The following is a 14,012-nucleotide window of genomic DNA, read 5'->3' as shown; positions in this document are numbered from 1 at the left end:
TGTAAAATCTAGAAATTTTAAAGGTATTCTAATCTTATTGGAAAAAACATGTAAGTACTTTCACAGTGATTAATGATAGTTCAAAATTTTTCTCTTATGCCTTTCATAAAAAGATAAAGCCGGCCCACTGGAGCACTAATTAAGGGAATGCTGAAAAACAATCTAATTCTAGTGACAGTGACTTTAAAAAATACTTTGGCTTTATAGAAATATTGTATCAATCTTTTATTCATAAAACATATTACTTGGGTTTTTATGGAGATCATGTGGATTGTGTATATTAGGTAGAACATTTAGGCCAGGTTCCTGGAAAATTATTTGATTTCTAGTAAGGTTGATTAAAATTATGGTTTTGGTCTTAATCAAAAATATTAGGGAAATGGACTTTTTATGCTTTATGATCTGCAGACATGATGTCTATTTTTTAAAAGCTAGGCTTAAAATAAGATGGTGAATTCGATGTTGAATGGTTGCTATAAGCAGATACATACTAAGTTCTTCATAATGTAAGATCACCCAGAGTTTAAGCCAAATTCTAAAGCCTGATTAAGGATTTGTGTAGGTGATAAGTGGAATCAAAGGTCTCAAGAGTTTTGGTGTATCCAATATGATGTCGTTAATCTGGATAAACTTCTGACAACTAAATGGTCCTTAGATCACAATGATGTTCTGTCTCCCTGGTTTTTAGACAAATAAGGCGTTTGCCTGCCATTGAATCCTTTGTGTCTTGGCCATTTGCTGCTTTAGTTACTGTTTTATCTAAAAAGCTCCAGAAAGGATGGTTTGAATTTTTTTTAAGTGTAGAATATTTGCACATACAGAATAAGGCATCTTGGGGCTGAGATCCAAGTTTAAACACAAACTCACTCACATTTCATGTCTATGAACCTTCTACACACAGCCTGAGAGTGATTTACAGACTATCTTTAGTGGATTCACATGTTGACAGTGACTTTGTGTCAACCTCAGTCATGGCAATGTGCGCTGCTGGGCTCACTGTGGTGCTCAAACAATTTCATATTTGGGAGAATTTGGGATTCCAGAATTTGGTTTACAGATGTTCAGCCTGTGCCAGTGTTTATCAATCTAAATTGTTCCAGACACCAGCACAGGCAGCTCGTAAAATGGCTCTACAGAAGCCTGCCATGCAGCAAGGTTAGATGGAAACTACCCAGGGACCTGTCTGCCTGGTGTAGGACTGCAGTCAGAGCCACTAAGATATGTAAGCCCGTGGTAGAGAGATGGGAGAGAAAGAGAAGCAAAACAGTTTGAGCAGAGGAGGAACTGGAGACTCAAAGATGGTGAAGAACAATCTAATGTGAGTAACCTGCCCTGCCACCTGAGGCCGTGGTGAAGTCCCAGTCTGTGCTGCCACCAAGGGCCATGTCTGGGTCTGTGGCCACAAAGTATATGAGCTTCCATGAGGATGTGAGAGCAGGAGATTTGACCTTGCCCCCTGCCAACTGCTATGCTTGGGTAAGCTAGCCCTGACAGTGCTGGAGAGCTGGCAGACGGAACAATTCAGCTACCACCCAGGCCCAGATCCAGGACTTTGAGTTGGCCAACCCCCATATCTACCCCATCTCTGAACTTCTAGAATGCATGGTGTAACCTTTCCTGCTGATGGAAAGCTGTAGAATCTCCATGACACAGGACAACAACAGGATATGAGAGAAGTCCCAGTGAGGATCCAGCTGATGGCCCAGGACTGAAGGGGTCATGCAAAGAATTTGAAGCTTAGCTTGGCACCATGTAGAGACCCTGTAAGAGGCTATAGGTGAAGTCTAGTTGTAGTAGAAGACCCCAGCATACTGGAGAAGCCAGTACCATGGATGATCACCAAGAACAGCAGCAGCAGTGGAATGGATCAACATGTGCTTAGAGGGCTACAGAGGGAAGAGCTGAAGAAGTGACGCCAGTCCTTCAGAGGAGCCCAGAAGATCATGTGTGAATCCCAGACATTGAAACAAAAAGCTGTAACATTAAAGTTGCTTTGGAGACCCCAAGATGTTTGAGATGCCAGAGCCATGGGCTATCTGCTGAGGAAAGCTGCTGACAGAGAATGGAACCAGCCCAGGAGAAAGAAGTTTGTTACAATCAACAAAGATGACAAAGGAGTTGGAGGTCTGAAGACTGCTTTGATATATGAACAGTCAAAAAGTTTTTTATGCTTTATGATCTGCAGACAAGATGTTTGGACTTTGCCCAGCAAGTTTCTCTGTCTTGCTTTGGAGGTTACAGTTAAGTGATTGGATAAATCTCAGAAGAGACTTTGAACTTTGAACATTGTTGAGACTGCTATAGACTATGGGGACTTTTGAAGTTGGACTAAATGTATTTTGCATTGTGTCGTGTATAGGTATGGCCCTCATGGACTCATATGGTTGAACAAGCTTATGGGGGCCAGGGAGTGGAATGTGATGCTTTGTATATGCTTCGCCCAAGGAGTGGCACTATTAGAATGTACGGCCCTGATGGAGGAGGTGTGGCCTTGTTGGAGTAGCTGTGTTTCTGTGGGTGTGGGCTTTAAGACCCTCACCCTAGCTACCTGGAAGCCAGTATCCTGCTAGCAGCCTTCAGATGAAGATGTAGAGCTCTCAGCTCCTCCTGCACCACACCTGCCAGGATTCTGCTGCATTCCCACCTTGACCTTCATGACGATGAACTGAATCTCTGAACGTGTAAGCCAGCCCCAGTTAAATGTTGTCCTTATAAGTGTTGCCTTGGTATCTCATGGTATCTGCTCATAGCCATAAAACCCTAAGACACTCTTCTTGGGATATTTAAAAGCATAGTAATTCTTCTGACATAATTTTTCTTTTAAAATCTGTAAACACCATTGAAAACATTACAAATCTTTGTTTCACTGAAAATAACATTAAAAAATACTTTTAACCTAAACTCATTGGGTTGGTTTGTTTTGAGTCCATGAAGAGGTGCTATTTTGACAATATATAATATTGATTACCAGCCAGGGACATATACCTTAAAAATTTGTAATAGATAAAAAAAATCATCCCTTAAAATATTTTTAATGCCCACCTACTATTAGTAACTTAGTATCAAAGCATTAAACTGGAAGTGTGTGCTGCCTCCTGTGATTTCTGTCATGGGCTGTGAGCTCTTTGCTTCTTTTATGTGCTATAATCCCTGCCAGCGGCTGTGTCAGCTCAGTCCTGGACGGTTTTCCCTGTGTGGGAAGGAGCCACATGCACTGCTTTGGAGAACACGCAGCACAGTGGCCATGGTGTCTTCCTCTCTGTGGTGAAGACAGATCTAAAGCAACCATTTTCATTTTTATCTAAAAATAGGATTATAAAAATGCAAATATTTAACAATTAGGACTTAGAGGTAGACAGTATATAAAGACAGATTAAGAATTAAGGAAACCATAAATATTAAAGCCAAAATCAGTAACCCTTGCAACAATTACTGTTTAATCATTGTCCAGGTCAAGCTAGGGTCCTAATCACAGACTCTTGCCAGATATCAAGTTCCAGTTCTGATTAATACTCAGCTGCTTTTGAGCTAACTAGTCAAGGCTAAAAAGGAATTGCTATCTACAGCCAATGAGATTTCCTTCCTTTTCCAGTTCCCCTCCCCGCTCCTGCTGCCTTATTGCTAACTGTATGGATGTTATGATAATAGTGTTTGTCAGAAAACCACATTCTAATTTCACTTTCTTCTTTATCAGCATTCAATTGACATTGGACAACTTATTTATGTAGCTTAGGGGTTCTTTGTCTTTAAATATACGTGAGAAATCCACTACTGTAGAAATCCCTCTCCATCCTCCAATCCCACCCAGCCCTTCCCTACTTCCTCTCAAATTCTTGGGTTCTTATTTTGTAATTGTTGTCATTACATTTTTATGCACACACAGGTACATAAATACAGCCTATTGAGTCCTGTCTTAGGGTTTCTATTGCTGTGAACAGACACTATGACCAACACAACTCTTGTAAGGACAACATTTAACTGGGGCTGGCTTATAGGTTCAGATTCAGTCCATTATTGTCAAAGCGGGAGCATGGCACCGTTCAGGCAGGCATAGTGCAGGAGGAGCTGAGAGTTCTATGTCTTCATCTGAAGGCTGCTAGAAGACTGTTCCTGTGTGGATGTGAGAAAGGTCCCATTACCCACCCCCATAGTGATACACGTCCTCCAACAAGGTCACACCTCCTAAAAGTGCCACTTCCTGGGCCAAACACATTCAAACTATCACCATGGTTTTATCACCACTTCAGTGTTGCTAAGGTGTGTTTCAGGGTGACTCCCTGAGGCTAGGTGGGCCTTAGCCATGGGGAAGACGCAATGTGCTGAGTCTCAAAAAGACAGCTCATCCATCTTGCTGTCTACCTACCCTTTGGTGTTTTGTTTTAAAAATGGCTTCTGTAACTCACTATGTAGCCCAGGCTGGCCTCAGCACACGGCACCTGTGCTTTGGGTGTTGAGATTATAGAACTGTGCCTGGCTATAAATAAGGCAGATTCCTTTCATCTCAAAGTTGTGAAAGCAGAGTTGAAGTGTGGATATTACGGATGTACAAATTGCCAATGTGAATAAAGGGTTTGATGTCAGTGCATTAGAAAATGAAGTAATTTAGGATGAGAATTAATGGCAAAACAGCCATTATTGCAAAGATGCTCTCCCTCTATCAAAGGGAAATGCTTAGTTCAAAACAGCAGGAGCAACCAGGAAATGGATGTGTCAGATGGCTGCACCTGGCATATGGCCACAAGATGATGTTTAATGTCTTGCTCTGAGAGACGGCCTTATGCCTCCACCCTGAGAACATTGATCGTGTAAAGAGAGTACCTAATTAGAACCTAATGCTCACTCTTTCTAATGACTCCTGTACTGCTTTTTAGAAAGAATTCACCAAAGGGATGACTGTAAATTCTTATTAGGTGAAGAGCACACTGTGTGTAAGTGCTGGAGTTTGCTACAGCTATGGCCAAGCAGCAGCATAGTGGAAGAAACTGCTTAGTAAACTCTGTCATCACCTCTGGAAGAATACATCATTTCCAAGATCTGTAATGTGTAAACTATGTATTATGAATTAGTATTCACAATATCTGAAAACTGATATGGGTCATGCTATTTACATGAGGCCTTTGCTTTTAGATAAGTTCCTCAGCCAGTGTCCAATCTGTCATGGCTCCAGCTGGGTGATCTTACTCACTGTCACAGCCTCATTCCTTCCCCCACTGAAAGGCTTCCTGGGGCAATGTATGTAGGGAGCAGCCCAGTGGGGAAGGCCAGATCATCTTGGCCAATGGGTTTTCCTGTAGCCAGCTAATCCTTTGTTATTTGTAGGTCTATAGGGACAAAAGGCGGAATGGAACCCCTCCAATTCCTGGGACTAGTGTTTTCCATCATTTCCTAAAGCCATTTAGTACTTTGCACCCAAAAAATTGTCCATTAAATTATAATGGAAAAGTAATTCCATACCTTGTTTTTTTTTTTTTTTTATTAACTTGAGTATTTCTTATATACATTTCGAGTGTTATTCCCTTTCCCGGTTTCCGGGCAAATATCCCCCTCCCCCCTCCCCTTCCTTATGGGTGTTCCCCTCCCAACCCTCCCCCCATTACCGCCCTCCCCCCATAGACTAGTTCACTGGGGGTTCAGTCTTAGCAGGACCCAGGGCTTCCCCTTCCACTGGTTCTCTTACTAGGATATTCATTGCTACCTATGGGGTCAGAGTCCAGGGTCAGTCCATGTATAGTCTTTAGGTAGTGGCTTAGTCCCTGGAAGCTCTGGTTGCTTGGCATTGTTGTACTTTTGGGGTCTCGAGCCCCTTCAAGCTCTTGTTTTTTCAGCCACTTTAGCCCTTGATTTAGACGCTGGCGTGGTGTGATACAAAATCAGATTGTCTAGGCTACATGATACAGTGGCAGTATTTCCATAAAGATATCCTTTCTTGTCACTCCTCTAGATGTGGTATGACAACTCAAGTATGTGTACAGGTGAGAACAATATCAGGTTGATGCTTCTATCTCAGTTAAATCTTGTTTTAAAAACATACAGAACATCAACTGATGGAAAAACAAAGTGCCTTGTCCCAATTTAAGCTGCTCCAACAAACACCGCAAACCAACAGGTCATTAACAATAGAAAAGTAAACTCACAACCTTGGAGGCCGGAAGTCCAAGGTTCATTCAGCATCTCATGGGGCTGCTTCCTAGTTCATAGATGGGAGTCTTGGTTTGTGGTGTGGGGGCATCAGGAATGCTGGTCTTTCTCTGGAGTCTCTAGGGCATGTTCACTTCATGAGGTTTTTACCCTCAAAACCTAATTGCCTCCAAAGACTGCCACGTGATATCACGGCGAGGAAGATGGTTTTAGCACATGAATCTGGGAAAACCACAGACATCAGAACCACCATGTTCCTTCAACGTACAGTTGCTGCTTAGTGACCTATCCTCTCAGATTTTTTAACTTGTAATGCAAAACTGTATTCTTACATCCTGTTTCCTTTATATGTCAGTATCAGCTCTTTCTTTCTTCTTCTTCTTGAGAGCAGAACATCTACCATCTTAGTATGTTTTTGTCTTAATACAGATAGTTGAATGAAAGTCATCTGGTCAGAACACATCTTCTGGCATGCCCACAGCCCTGGAAGAAAATGAACATTTGTCTTTTAATATCATGCAGGCAGCATAGGTCATTTCTTCTCTTGGTTCCAAATAAAGTAAGGAATCCTAATCAACTAGGGTTACTAATTGCTATCTATACCACGACTGAGTAGAAAGATCACGGGTCTCTAAGACAGTATTCAAATCAGTACATTTGTGTCCATAGTAGGAGAGCAAGGCCCCCTGCTGTGCAGACTACTAGAGAGGGTAATGCTCTTGTGATGTGGAGGGTAATGAAGAATTGCTCCAAATTATAAACTCAACATTCTCAAGCAAATAAGTACTGTAACAGAGGCAAGCATGCTTTGCTAGGATTGACTTGAACCCTGTAATCCCCAAATCCCTGTCCTCCAGTTCCTGAGAGTGTTTTTCTGCCCTGACTACAGCATGTTTCTGGGTTCCTTGAGAAAGCCGCCTGTGCCGAGCCGTAAGAGAAGCCCGGCAGGGCTGTGCCAGCTCATGGATGGGAAAAAATAAGTTTGCATATAAAATACAAAACCATAACTAATTAACACCAGGCAGGTGGTCTTGATGGAAAGTTAAAATTCAAACCGGGTCACCAGGGAATACACACTTGGCAGATGAAAGTGTAACTGAAATGATTCCCCTGAACCTGCCAATCGAGCCTTGTGCCAACTGCCCTTCCAAAAAGGCTTCCTGTGCCAGTCAGTTCTGGGAAAAAATCGAGCCAAGGACAAATGACTACATTTCTGAAAGTAGATAGGAGAGCATTAAGATTTGGAGGCGCTCAGATCTGTAAAGAAAGTGGGAGCCTGGATGTGGTTCCGCGTGTACTTATTAATAATAGCAGCGAGGACCATGGGGAAGAAGCGAGCCAAGCTCAGCAAGCGGGGGAGGCGAAGGTTTGCTGGAAGAAGTTGCAGTTGAGAAAAGAGGAACTATTTAGACCCCCTTAGAGTGCCAGAGCTAAACAGCACCAAAAAGAGCTGAAGTATCTGAGTAACGGCCAGGATTTGCTGAAGTGTTAGGAGTGAAAAAGAAGATTTACTGCCAAATGACTGTCAAGAGGAAGCAGGCTGAGGGGGCGAGATGAAATGAGGAGAAGGGCATTGCAGGAGGTGTGATTTCTATCACGGGGCCATGAGGACAAGTCGGCCTGCTTGCTGTTCCTTCCCCAAGGAGTACATAAATGGTAGGATGGCAGTCCTGGACGCGCCTTTGGGAGACAGTGTGGCTCGTGCCTCTCCTTTTATAGCAGGGCAGGCTACTGCCTCTTGCAGGGGTCAGGCTGTGAATTCTTTAGCAGAGTCCGGAGGAAACCCGAATCTCTGGCCTTTGTACTGATTTTCCTTTTTACCTGGAGACAAGAAAATGTTGGCTTTGCTGTTTATATGCGTTTATTCCCTGTGTTTGTACTTAAACTGAATGGCAAACACAGGCCCCGAAGAAAACGGTGGATGGAGAGCTGTTCGTGAACAGATGTGGTATCAGTAGGTTTTAAGTAGCCAGCACTGTTCTGGACTGAGCATCAGCGGTGGAAAATGGATGTCTTTCAGAAAGATATTACTTTCTCTGATGATGAAAAATTAGCATACTTACTATTGTAACTGGAAAATACAAAACCACTTAATGTAAGCATTTCTTCCGTGACTAAGAGGGAGCTAGGATTTCCCTACTAGCTGGTCTTCCTAAAGTATGCTGTGGTTTTATAGAAATTAAGATCATTGTATATGTAGCAACTAAGATAATAGTATGTTGACAATGTATACTTGATAATGTGTAAGATTATTTCCTATACAGGTGAGAAGTCAGCTATGGTTAGTTTTGTATAACAAAGTAGTCTTATTTTCAGGGAATTCTTTGAGAACTGATGGTTCAGTCTACACTCAGCCACGGCTCTGTCTGCTTGGTCCTCACGTCTCTCAGCCCCAGGCTTCTTTATTTACTTCTTGATCTCTCAGTCTTTTGGGGGGATCTCTGTATGTTCCTTTCTGTGGGACTTGTCTTATTTTTTTTTAAATCGGTTTCCTAATAAAGTCTTCATGTTGAAAAATCACCACAAGCCTCCTTTTGGTTTTTACCCAGAGTTCTTTCTGCTGGCTGGAGGTGCAGAGGCAAACACAGAGGGAGCGAGGGATCATTGCTCAGTAAAGGTGAAATGTGGGCATTTCACAGGTCAGTATCAGCTTTGCTCCCTGAAGGGAGGCCTTCCCCTCTGCAAGCACATTCAGAAAATAATCAGGATGTTTCTGGTACTTAGTCTTTCTGTCCAAGAACCCATTTCCTTTGAAACGAACAACCACTTTCTAACCGCACCCCCCCCCCATTTTGTCTACTTTTGAGTTTGTGTTTTATTTGCTAAGTTTCTTTGTTCCCTTTCTTCCAGGCTACTTCATACATAACTCCCCACCCCCCACCCGCCTCTCTCTCTCTCTCTCTCTCTCTCTCTCTCTCTCTCTCTCTCTCTCTCACACACACACACACACACACACACACACACACACACACGTTCATGACCTCTTTCCCCATCAGTGGTTAGAGTGTGAGTATGTGTAACCAGTTGAGGCCATTCAGTGTTACTTGTGTGGATGGCCTTTAGGGCTGACCATTTGGCACAACCAACAAGTGTGCTGTCCTCTAGGTACCACCACCTCTTCCATTCCCAGCTTTCCTCAGTTGCCTATAGTTCTTTGTGTAGGATTGAGGACTGTGTGGGCTGTGCCCTGTGCAGTTTGGCAGGTCTACTGTATCATTCTTGTTCAACTCCCCTTTGGGGTGATGAGACTTTATGGGTGTAGTTCTGATGTTACTAGAAGACACACTCTGAGCAAACTCCCTTCTCCTCTGGCTCCTACGATCTTTCTGCTTTCACTTGGGCCTTAGGGTAGACATGTGGTAGATGTATCCACAGGGGTTGGGCTCCACAACTGTGTATATCGATTGGCTGTGGTCTTCTGTAGTCATTACAGAGATAACTTTCCTTTATAAGCGGTAAGGCTAATTGTTTATAGATTATTAGTAATTCCTGTTTTAACAGACTCACTTCTACATTCATTTCTTAATTCTTATTCTATTCCTTGAAACCTGATAATTGTTCTCTTTTGAGTCACAGTCCTCACCCTGACACTATTATCAGCTTCTTCTTGGTAATGATGCCAATGTTATGGCTGCTGGTGACCTGTAGTTCCAGTAGGGACGATGTCCAAGGGGCCTTGTTATTGTCACAGGTGAGGACAGTATTGTAATACTTACAGAGTATCCCTTATTCCATCATCAGTACTCATATGGAAACACTGTTGTTTTCACCTCAATTTCCAGTTAAATTTTATTAATAGAAGTGAATTTTGTGTCACGGAATGGAAGCAAGGATATAATAGGAAATGCATGAATTTTACCCAAGTCGAAGGCGGGAGTGTGGTTTTATTATTGTCCTTATTTGGAAAAAGTTTGCTTTAAGGAGATGCATGATAGGCCAAGAACAGTGGGTTGTTCTTGGCATTGTTGGCTTAGGGTGCAGTCCCCAGGGACTCAGACAAACATCTGTATGTTGCTTCAAAGGTATTCATGGATATGCATAGTGCAGTCAGTTACCTTTAATAAGGGAGATTGTTGTCCACAATCTGAGTGGACTTATGTCTTTGTCTATGCTGTATGGTTTTAATATAACATCACAGACTGAGTAATTCATAAAAAGAAAGAAAACTGTTTCTCAGTTGTGGAGGGTTGGCCCATCAGCATCAAGACGGCAACAACTGTCCAAGGCCTTGGCATGGGTCATCACACAGGAAGGTGAAAGGTCCACTGAACAGGAAAGTAAGAGGAAGCCATACTGGCATTTGATAAAAATTTACTTGTGGTAATCCATGCACCATCGTGATAAGAGCATTTGTCTGTTCTCAAGAGTAGATCCTTCATGACCTCACCACCTCTTGTTGGATTCCACTTTCTAATAGCAAGGTATTAGGAATTCCTTTTGCACCACACAACTTTGGGAGACATATTTGAGCCCTACCAGCATGATTCAGTCAGATCTGTGACTTTCCTAAAAGGAAGAAATCCCTCCTGTGGACATGCTTAGTTTGAGCCCTGGTCTCCAGCTTGCACTTCCCAAAGGTCTGCATTTCAGACTGCCTTGCCAGCCGCTATGACCACACTTTTATTGCTTGTTCTCTTCTCTGGTTGAGCCCTGACTGATATAGAAAGAAACTTTCCCAGGAGGCCAGGTAACAAGCATCAGGGGCAAGGCTGCTATTTTACACTGTGGTTTCCTTTTCCTGCCAGACTGCTCTGTGTCTTCCAGGGGGCTAGGGTTCTCCACCTAATCCAGTAGTTCTATGTCTATCAGGGCAGAGTAGAGGGCTGTTTAGTTTATCACGTGTATCTATGAAGTCTTGAAACTTCCTAAACAGCTTAGGGGTTATTGTGGGCTCTTTGATTTTACAAGTAATAAGTCATCAGTGAGTATATTTTTATTATTTATTCCATCAAAGTAGAAATGTGTGAGATTTTCAGGAAGTAAGCTTGAAATCACAGTAACTGTGGTGTGTGTGTGTCACTGTGCACAAAACTCAAGTCCAAGTGGATCAAAGACCTTAACATAAAACTAGTCACACTATGTCTAATACAAGAGAAAGTGGGAAATAGCCTTGAGCACTTTGGTAAAGTAGACAACTTCCTGAACAGAACATTTGCTGTAAGCCAAAGGACATCATCAGTAGGACAAAATGGCAGCCTAGATCACTTCCAACTCTACATCTGACAGAGGGATGATATTCAAATTCTACTTTTTATTTTTGTGGTGAGAGTATTCCTGGAGAGAGTATTCCTCAAATTCACTAATCTGAATGACCCAAAGTTTATAAAGTAGGGAATTTAAAACAGCTCCTACTTTCTTCAGAATTTACTAGCCATTGTGGGGACATCATTACTGAAGACTAGCATCTTGGGTATTTAATTAAGCAATTGATCTGTAATTTCTCAGTAAAGGAATCCCTCTTTGTTTGAAAAACAATTTTATATCCACTTTCTATCTTAAAATGAGATTCATGGATAATACAACTGGCCTCACACATACTAGAAACAAGAAATAGTATAAAATTATACTGAAAAGCATCTGGGGCTGACAGATATTTACAATAGCTGTTTCTGAATATAACTGCATAGACATGACTATGTGAGGAGAACACAGAAGTGGAAAACATGTTAGTAGTCCTCAGGACCTCTCGGTGTGACAGCTATCCATAAGGATTAGAGAGACACATTGCACTAGTGGTGTGGCTGTTATAGGTTATAGATGTGGTTTTCTGATACAGCGAGCAATTCTTGGAACCTCTCAGAATAAAAATCACCATATTCCCTTGATTTGCATGGTGGCTGCATTTTAGGAAAACACTGGCTATTCAGACAGCACAGAACTATTGTCTGTTAAAAATCAAGTTAGATTCCATGCCCAGGAAATTTAAGTATGTTTTTATAAATCCCAGATAGCAGAGAACATTACTTATCCCGAATCCCCAAAAGAAGAACTTAGCACACAGTAGGAAGCTGGTACACTTTTTCATAAGTGTGTGTAAGTTTTTCTTCTACATGAAATAAAGCCAGACATCTGAAAGTTCTGCAGGGTAAGAGGCAATTATCTGCTGTGCAGCACTGGCCCAGACACCACAGAGGACAAGTATCTGTCACTCTTCTCACCAAGGCCAGTAATGCACCTAATTATTGTGAGACCCTTAAAGCCACAGCCACTAATTTCTAAATTGCTCCTTTGGGGTGCTCCTAGTTAGAACCACAAAATGAAGTAATGATGGGGGCCATGGTATCTAGTAGATGCCTGGGAAAATGCGCTCACAAGATGAAGCAGTCCTGTTTAAAGGACTGTGCTCTGAAGCATGTAAACAGTGGCGCTGGCACAACACTGGGAAAAGAGAAGTTGCCGTGGGCTTTGAGGGGTGCGGGATACAAAGCAGAGTTGTGCGTAGCTCATAAGAACCTTCAGGAGAAGAGAGACGTGTCTGTTCTGGCTGTCCATGTTAGTCACTCATTCCAGAGCTGTGACAAAAGACTTGGCTGAGTGAGTAGAGGTTGGGACAATGTATTCTTGTTCTTGTGTTCAAAGGATACAAACTCTTGTCCCTTAGTCTGATGTACTTGGACAAGATGTCAAGGAAGTCAGAGTGTACAGGGATTGCTAACTCATTTTCTAGTAGATGGGTAAAAGGAGGAAGGGGCACTCCATTGCTGTGAAGAGACTCTATGACCAAGGTACCTCTTATAAAGAAAAACATTTAATTGGGGGACTGGCTTACAGTTTCAGAGGTTCACTCCATTATCATCAAGGCTGGAATCATGCCATCATTCAGGTAGACATAGTGTTGGAAAGGGAACCGGGAATTCTACATCTTGACCAAAAGGTAGCCAGGAAAAGACTCAAAGCCCACCTCCACAGTGACACACTTCCTCCAACAAGGCCACACCTATTCCAACAAGGTCACAACTCCTAATAATGCCACTCACTGGGCCAAGCATATTGAAACTACCACAAGCTATAAGAACACTTCTCTGGTGACCTAGTCCCTCAGCCTAGTGTGACCTCCTATCTTCCCACTTCTTTGTAACAAAGCCATAATATTATGAATCTCTTAAGGGAACAATCCATTGATGAGGTACAATCTGTTTCTGGAAATGCCATCACAGATACACCCAGAGGTATACTTGGCCAATTGCTTAGGCATTCCTTAATCCAGTCATGCTGAAAACGAAGATTAAGCATCAACATTGGACCAGCTACAGAAATAGTCCAGTCCAGTGGTTGATGGAGCTCCTACTATTCCTCTTTCAGGAGTTTGTGGCCAGCAGAAGGTGAATGGATTAAAATAATCTTAAGAAAAATAGTAGACATTTGAATATCTGCCCCAGCAAGCCGTTCTGTGTTCTTTCCCATTGGTTAAATATGTGAATTCTGTAAACAATACTAGGGCGGGAGAAGTCAGAGTTCCTGTATTTTAAATATTGAGTGAACAAGAGAAGAATTCTAGCTTCCAAACAGTTGTCTAACCCATTTGATGTCATGGGCCATGGTAGAATATCCTAGGGCTCCTTGGAAATCTAAGAGAAAAGCCACCTATGCTGTGTATGTTAATGGTACAGGGGTATTCTGAGGAAGGTGTTATTTAAAGGGTAACTTTTTATCATTCAACACTGTAAAGTAGAATTTTAATGTGATGAAACTTTCTGAGAGATGGGGCCAGAATACAAGGGTGAACCCCAGAGTGAATCTGGACCTATTTAATTAAACTTCATATCATTTCTATTGACCATAAGAAATGAAAGGGTTTGGAGAGATCCAACTGATCGAAACAGGATAAATTTGTCTGAGAATATGAAAGCTTCTCAAGTCATTTGGGGAAAATG

The 14,012-nt window shown here is 42.2% G+C and overlaps 1 long non-coding RNA gene across 2 annotated transcripts in view; it reads left to right on the top strand.

Moving 5' to 3' along the window:
- Nucleotides 1–7,422: 7,422 nt before the first annotated feature.
- LOC120102805 (uncharacterized) overlaps nucleotides 7,423–14,012 on the top strand; it is a 39,855-nt gene continuing 33,265 nt past the window's right edge. The window contains exons 1-2 of one of the 2 annotated variants that reach the window (XR_015620606.1): nucleotides 7,423–7,794; nucleotides 8,688–8,777. This is a non-coding gene — a long non-coding RNA (uncharacterized LOC120102805). The remainder of the gene's footprint in view (nucleotides 7,795–8,687; nucleotides 8,778–14,012) is intronic. The other variant, XR_015620605.1, reaches the window with a different exon arrangement.

Source organism: Rattus norvegicus, chromosome 5, assembly GCF_021556685.1.
Source record: "Rattus norvegicus strain SHRSP/BbbUtx chromosome 5, alternate assembly SHRSP_T2T, whole genome shotgun sequence".
Classification (NCBI taxonomy): Eukaryota; Metazoa; Chordata; class Mammalia; order Rodentia; family Muridae; genus Rattus; species Rattus norvegicus.
Note: the sequence above shows the minus strand (reverse complement) of the source record. Positions and strands in the feature narration are given on the sequence as shown.